We start from the raw sequence: 8,120 nt of genomic DNA, 5'->3' as shown, positions 1-8,120 counted from the left end.
TTCGTTCCTTACAGCATCCAAATATAACATAACCATAACCATCGAGATCATAACAGCTATGAGGATAGCTGTGCCTCGCATCGATTCGTCATTCGGAACTCGATTAAACTATGTCTATTCGCAGTCATTAAGGTCCTATCCGCACCAAACAATCAACATTAAGGTGATCAGTCTTAATATTTCAAGTAAGGCACGAACATTCCCAAAATGAGCACTCATAGACATTCATGCCAAATGTATCTTGAAGATACCCTAACAGCATGAGACACACAAACAGAGTATGCAATGAAGCATAGTCAGTCCACTCCCCAGGCTCTATTGGGAACGAACTGCTCTGATACCAAATTGTAACGACCCAATTTTCAGTACGCCTAGGACATACCAGAAACTGAGTGCTACCAATCTGTCATCCTAATTGTTATCTATTATTTATTATATGAGCCTGATTCGTTGTTAAAAGCATAGTTAGTTAGCGAGGTACTTTTTTTTTTGAAAACGTTTGAATTAATAAATAGAATCATTTATAATCAATTCACAAATAATAACAGATAAAACAATTATAAACAGCCACACATAAATACATCACAAGTAGCTAGCAACATTCGGTGATCTAGCCTTTATTAGAATATAGACTGTTAGTTAGAACACCCCTAGATATAGCTAGATAATAACTATATACATATACATACATACAACATCCCAGGTCCTGACCTGTTCAAGAGGTCCCTAAGCTGGCACCTAGGCTAGCCTAGACTCTATACTCGCCTAGTCCCTCTAAACTACTAAAGTGAGGGAAAGTACGATCTAGGTCTTCAAAACTCAAGTCAGGTGGAACGTCACTGGTGCGCAGAAATTGTGATTACACTTTAATTATGTAAAATTCATCGCTCTTTCTTTCCCTGGTAATGGCGCAAAAAATATGATGCCAATACCATGGTTCACAACTTCGCACAACTAACCAGCAAGTGCACTGGGTCGTCCAAGTAATACCTTACGTGAGTAAGGGTCGAATCCCACGGAGATTGTTGGTATGAAGCAAGCTATGGTCACCTTGTAAATCTCAGTCAGGCAGATATAAATTGATAATGGTGTTTTCGAAAACAATTAATAAAACAGGGATAGAAATACTTATGTAAATCATTGGTGAGAATTTCAGATAAGCGAATAGAGATGCTTTCGTTCCTCTGAACCTCTGCTTTCCTGCTATCTTCATCCAATCAGTCTTACTCCTTTCCATGGCTGGCTTTATGTGATACATCACCACTGTCAATGGCTACTTTCTTGCTATCTTCATCCAAACAGTCTTACTCCTTTCCATGGCTGGCTTTATGTGATACATCACCACTGTCAATGGCTACTTTCGGTCTTCTCTCGGGAAAATGATCCAAATGCCCTGTCACGGCACGGCTAATCGTCTAGAGGCATCACCCTTGTCAATGGTTTCATCTTATCCTCTCAGTGAAAATGGTCAACGCACCCTGTCACGACACGGCTATTCATCTGTCGGTTCTCGATCCTGCTGGAATTGGATTTACTATCCTTTTGCGTCTGTCACTACACCCGGCAATCGCGAGTTTGAAGCTCGTCACAGTCATTCAATCATTGAATCCTACTCGGAATACCACAGACAAGGTTTAGACCTTCCGGATTCTCTTGAATGCCGCCATCATTCTAGCTTACACCACGAAGATTTCGATTAAGAGATCTAAGAGATACTCATTCAATCTAATGTAGAACGGAAGTGTCAGGCACGCGTTCATAGGGAATGATGATGATTGTCACGTTCATCACATTCAGGTTGAAGTGCGAATGAATATCTTAGAAGCGAAATAAGATGAATTGAATAGAAAACAGTAGTACTTTGCATTAATCTTTGAGGAACAGCAGAGCTCCACACCTTAATCTATGGAGTGTAGAAACTCTACCGTTAAAATTACATAAGTGAAAGGTCCAGGCATGGCCGAATGGCCAGCCCCTCTGATCTAAGAACCAGGCATCCAAAGATGACTAATACAATAGTAAAAAGTCCTATTTATAATAAACTAGTCACTAGGATTTACAGAAGTAAGTAATTGATGCATAAATCCACTTCTGGGGCCCACTTGGTGTGTGCTTGGGCTGAGCTTTAACTTTCCACGTGCAGAGGCCATTTGTGGAGTTAAACGCCAGGTTTTGATCCATTTCTGGCGTTCAACTCTGGTTTTTGATCCCTTTCTGGCGCTGAACTCCAGAATTGGGCAGAGAACTGGCGTTGAATGCCAGTTTGCGTCATCTAAACTTGGGCAAAGTATGGACTATTATATATTGCTGGAAAGCCCTGGATGTCTACTTTCTAAAGCAATTGGAAGCACGCCATTTTGAGTTCTGTAGCTCCAGAAAATTCATTTTGAGTGCAGGGAGGTCAGAATCCAACAGCATCAGCAGTCCTTCTTCAACCTCTGAATCTGATTTCTGCTCAAGTCCCTCAATTTCAGCCAGAAAATACCTGAAATCACAGAAAAACACACAAACTCATAGTAAATTCCAGAAATGTGAATTTAACATAAAAACTAATGAAAACATCCCTAAAAGTAACTAGATTCTACTGAAAACATACTAAAAACAATGCCAAAAATCGTATAAATTATCCGCTCATCACAACACCAAACTTAAATTGTTGCTTGTCCCCAAGCAACTGAAAATCAAATAGGATAAAAAGAAGAGAATATACTATAAATTCCAAACTATCAATGAATCATAGCTCCAATCAGATGAGCAGGACTTATAGCTTTTTGCCTCTTGAATAGTTTTGGCATCTCACTCTATCCATTGAGGTTCAGAATGATTGGCTTCTATAGGAACTCAGAGTTCAGATAGTGTTATTGGTTCTCCTAGTTCAGTATGATGATTCTTGAACACAGCTTCTTTATGAGTCTTGGCCGTGGCCCTAAGCACTTTGTTTTCCAGTATTACCACCGGATACATAAATGCCACAGACACATAACTGGGTGAACCTTTTCAGATTGTGACTCAGCTTTGCTAAAGTCCCCAATTAGAGGTGTCCAGGGTTCTTAAGCACACTCTTTTTTTGCTTTGGACCTTGACTTTAACCGCTCAGTGTCAAGTTTTCACTTGACACCTACACGCCACAAGCACATGGTTAAGGACAGCTTGGTTTAGCCGCTTAGGCCAGAATTTTATTCTTGTAGGCCCTCCTATCCACTGATGCTCAAAGCCTTGGGATCCTTTTTATTTGCCCTTGCCTTTTGGTTTTAAGGGTTATTGGCTTTTTGCTCTTGCCTCTTGGTTTTAAGAGCTTTTGGCTTTTTCTGCTTGCTTTTTCTTTTTCTTTCTATTTTTTTTTTTGCTATTTTTTTTTTCTGCAAGCTTTGTTCTTTGCTACTTTTTCTTGCTTCAAGAATCATTTTTATGATTTTTCAGATTATCAAATAACATGTCTCCTAGTCATCATTCTTTCAAGAGCCAACATATTTAACATTCTTAAACAACAACTTCAAAAGACATATGCACTGTTCAAGCATTCATTCAGAAAACAAGAAGCATTGTCACCACATCAATATAATTAAACTAAGTTCAAGGATAAATTCGAAACTCATGTACTTCTTGTTCTTTTAAATTAAAACATTTTTCATTTAAGAGAGGTGATGGATTCATAGGACATTCATAACTTTAAGGCATAGTTACTAACTACTAATGATCATGTAATGAAGACACAAACATAGATAAGCACATCACATAGAAAATGAAAAACAGAAGAAATAAGAACAAGGAATGAATCTACATTAGTGATGGTGGCGTTTCCTTCTTGAGGAACCAATGATGTCCTTAAGCTCTTCTATGTCTCTTCCTTGTCTTTGTTGCTCCTCCCTCATTGTTTTTTGATCTTCTCTTATTTCATGAAGGATGATGGAGTGCTCTTGATGTTCCACCCTTAGTTGTCCCATGTTGGGACTTAATTCTCCTAGGGAGGTGTTGATTTGCTCCCAATATTTATGTGGAGGGAAGTGCATCCCCTGAGGTATCTCAAGGATCTCTTGATTTGCAGCCACATGTTCTACCACTGAGCTATAGTCCCTTGAGATGAATCTTTTCAGCTCCCATGACTAAGAGGTGGAAGCAATTATCTTCTCTTTCCTCTTTCTTGAGGTTTCTCTGGCCTTAGGTGCCATTAATGGTTATGGAAAAACAAAAAAGCTATGCTTTTACCACACCAAACTTAGAATGTTGCTCGCCCTCGAGCAAAAGAAGAAATAATAGAAGAAGAAGAAGAAGATATGGAGGAGATGGAGGGATGTGTATATTCGGCCATATGGGTGGGATTGGGTGGGAAAGAGATGTTGAATTTTGAAGATAGGTAGGTGTATGGATGTGAGTGGTAAATGGAAAACAGAAGGGATGACCATGAATGGAGAGAGAGGGTGAGAAGAAGTGAGTGGAAGTAGGTGGGGATCCCGTGGGGTCCACAGATCCTGAGGTGATCCTGTGAGGTCCACAGATCTTGAGGTGTCAAGGCATTTACATCCCTGCACCAATTTAGGCATGCAAAATGCCCTTGCACACAACTCTGGGCGTTCAGCGCTAGGTTGGTGCCCATTTTGGGCGTTCAACGCCCATTTGTTGCCATTTCTGGCGTTGAACGCCAGAACCATGCTTGTTCTGGGCGTTCAGCGCCAGGATGCTGCCCATTTTGGGCATTCAGCACCAGAACCATGCTCTGTTCTGGCGTTGAACGCCAGACAGATGCTCCTCTAGGGTGTGATTTTTCTTCTGCTGTTTTTGATTCCGTTTTTGATTTTTTTGTTTATTTTGTGACTCCACATGATCATGAACCTATAAAGACATATAACTAAGAAAAATATAGTTAGATAAATAGAAATTGGGTTGCCTCCCAACAAGTGCTTCTTTAATGTCAATAGCTTTGCAGTGGGCTCTCATGGAGCCTCACAGATGTTCAGAGCATTGTTGAGACTCTCCAACACCAAACTTAGAGTTTGGATATGGGAGTTCAACACCAAACTTAGAGTTTGGTTGTGGCCTCCCAACACCAAACTTAGAGTTTGACTGTGGGGGCTTTGTTTGACTCTGCTTTGAGAGAAGCTTTTTCTGCTTCCTCCCCATGGATGCAGAGAGAGATCCTTGAGTTGTAAACACAAGGTTGTCCTCATTCAATTGAAGGATTAATTCTCCTCTGTCCACATCAATCACAGCTCTTGCTGTGGCTAGGAAAGGTCTTCCTAGGATGATGGATTCATCCTCTTCCTTCCCAGTATCTAGGACTATGAAATCAGCAGGGATGTAAAGGTCTTCAACCTTTACTAAAACGTCCTCTACTTGTCCATATGCCTATTTTCTTGAATTGTCTGCCATCTCTAATGAGATTTTAGCAGCTTGCACCCCATAGATTCCCAGTTTCTCTATTACAGAGAGGGGCATGAGGTTTATTCCTGAACCAAGGTCACACAGAGCCTTAAAGATCATGGTGCCTATGGTACAAGGTATTATGAACTTTCCAGGATCCTGTCTCTTCTGAGGCAATGTCAGTTGATCCAGATCACTTAGTTCATTGATGAACAAGGGAGGTTCAACTTCCCAAGTATCAATGCCAAATAAATTGGCATTTAGCTTCATGATTGCACCAAGAAACTTGGCAGTTTGCTCTTCAGTAACATCCTCATTCTCTTCAGAAGAGGAATACTTATCAGAGCTCATGAATGGCATAAGGAGGTTTAATGGGATCTCTATGGTCTCCAGATGAGCCTCAGAGTCCTTCGGTTCCTCAGAGGAAAGCTCCTTATTGATCACTGGACGTCCCAGGAAGTCTTCCTCCTTGGGATTCACGTCCTCCTCTCTCTCATTGGGTTCGGCCATTTTGGTTATGTCAATGGCCTTGCACTCTCCTTTTGGATTTTCTTCTGTATTGCTTGGGAGAGTGCTAGGAGGGATTTCAGTTATCCTTTTACTCACCTGGCCCACTTGTGCTTCCAAATTTCTAATGGAAGACCTTGTTTCATTCATGAAACTCACAGTGGCCTTAGATAGATCAGAGACTAATTTTGCTAAGCTAGATGAGTTCTGCTCAGAATTCTCTGTCTGTTGCTGAGTGGATGATGGAAAAGGCTTGCCATTGCTAAACCTGTTTCTTCCACCATTATTAAAGCCTTGTTGAGGCTTTTGATCCTTCCATGAGAAACTTGGATGATTTCTCCATGATGGATTATAGGTGTTTCCATAAGGTTCACCCATGTAATTTACCTCTGCTATTGCAGGGTTCTCAAGATCATAAGCTTCTTCTTCAGAAGATGCCTCTTGAGTACTGTTGGATGCAGCTTGCATTCCATTCAGACTCTGAGAAATCATATTGACTTTCTGAGTCAATATTTTGTTCTGAGCCAATATAGCATTCAGAGTATCAATTTCAAGAACTCCCTTCTTCATAGGCATCCCATTATTCACAGGATTCCTTTCAGAAGTGTACATGAACTGGTTATTTGAAACCATGTCAATGAGTTCTTGAGCTTCTGCAGGCGTTTCCTTTAGGTGAATGGATCCACCTGCAGAGGTATCCAATGACATCTTAGATAACTCAGACAGACCATCATAGAATATATCCAGGATGGTCCATTCTGAAGGCATGTCAGAAGGACACTTTTTGGTCAGTCCTTTGTATCTCTCCCAAGCTTCATAGAGGGATTCACCTTCTTTTTGTCTGAAGGTTTGAACATCCACTCTAAGCTTGCTCAGCTTTTGAGGAGGAAAGAACTTGGCTAGGAAAGCCTTGACCAGCTTATCCCAAGAGTTCAGGCTATCCTTAGGTTGAGAGTCCAACCATACTCTAGCTCTGTCTCTTACAGCAAAAGGGAAAAACATGAGCCTGTAGACTTCAGGATCTACTCCATTAGTCTTAACAGTATCACATATCTGCAAGAATTTAGTTAAGAACTGAAAAGGATCTTCAGATGGAAGTCCATGAAACTTGCAGTTCTGCTGCATCAGAGAAACTAATTGAGGTTTCAACTCAAAGTTGTTTGCTCCAATGGCAGGAATGGAGATGCTTCTTCCATGTAAATTGGAATTACATGCAGTAAAGTCACCAAGCATTCTCCTTGCATTATTATTATTTTCGGCTGCCATCTCCTCTTCCTGTTCGAAAATTTCTGAAAGGTTCTCTCTGGATTGTTGTAATTTAGCTTCTCTTAATTTCCTCTTCAGAGTCCTTTCAGGTTCTGGATCTGCTTCAACAAGAATGTTCTTGTCCTTGCTCCTGCTCATATGAAAAAGAGAGAACAGAAAAATAATAATAATAGGGGTCCTTTTTACCACAGTATAGAGGTCCCAGTGTGAGTTAGAAGAAAAGAGGAAGAAGAAATTCGAACACAGATGGAAGAGGGGGTTCGAATTTGGGTGAGATGAAGTGTTAGTAGATGAATAAATAAATAGAGGGAGATGAGAGAGAAGGGGAATTTTCGAAAATAATTTTTTGAAAAAGAGTTAGTAATTTTCGAAAAATAATTTTGAAAAAGGTTAGTAGTTTTTCGAAAATTCAAATAAAAAAATAAAATAATTAGTTAATTAAAAAGAAATTTTTAAAAAAGGGGGAAGATATTTTTGAAAATAGAGAGAGAGAGAGAGTTAGTTAGGTGGTTTTGAAAAAGGTAAGAAACAAACAAAAAGTTAGTTAGTTAGTTGAAACAAATTTTGAAAATCAATTTTGAAAAGATAAGAAGTTAGGAAGTTAGAAAAGATATTTTGAAATCAAATTTTTGAAAAAGATATGATGAGAAGATATTTTTGAAAAGATATGATAGAAATTAGTTTTTGAAAAAGATTTGATTTTTAAAATCACAATTAATGACTTGATTCATAAGAAATCACAAGATATGATTCTAGAACTTAAAGTTTGAATCTTTCTTAACAAGTAAGTAACAAACTTGAAATTTTTGAATCAAAACATTAATTGATGATGTTATTTTCAAAAATTTGATATAAAAATAAGAAAAAGATTTTTGAAAAATATTTTTGGAATTTTCGAAAATAACTAAGAAATTTGAAAAAGATTTGATTTTTGAAAAAGATTTTGAAAAAGATGAGATTTTTAAATTGAAAATTTGATTTGACTCATA

General features: G+C 38.9%; 1 non-coding gene across 1 annotated transcript; it reads left to right on the top strand.

Annotated features, from left to right (window-relative positions):
- Positions 1–6,626: 6,626 nt before the first annotated feature.
- On the top strand, positions 6,627–6,735 carry LOC112732102 (small nucleolar RNA R71). The gene has a single exon (XR_003167840.1). It is a non-coding gene; the product is annotated as a small nucleolar RNA R71 (small nucleolar RNA).
- The last annotated feature ends 1,385 nt before the right edge of the window (positions 6,736–8,120 follow it).

This window comes from Arachis hypogaea, chromosome 12 (assembly GCF_003086295.3).
Source record: "Arachis hypogaea cultivar Tifrunner chromosome 12, arahy.Tifrunner.gnm2.J5K5, whole genome shotgun sequence".
Taxonomy (NCBI): Eukaryota; Viridiplantae; Streptophyta; class Magnoliopsida; order Fabales; family Fabaceae; genus Arachis; species Arachis hypogaea.
Note: the sequence above shows the minus strand (reverse complement) of the source record. Positions and strands in the feature narration are given on the sequence as shown.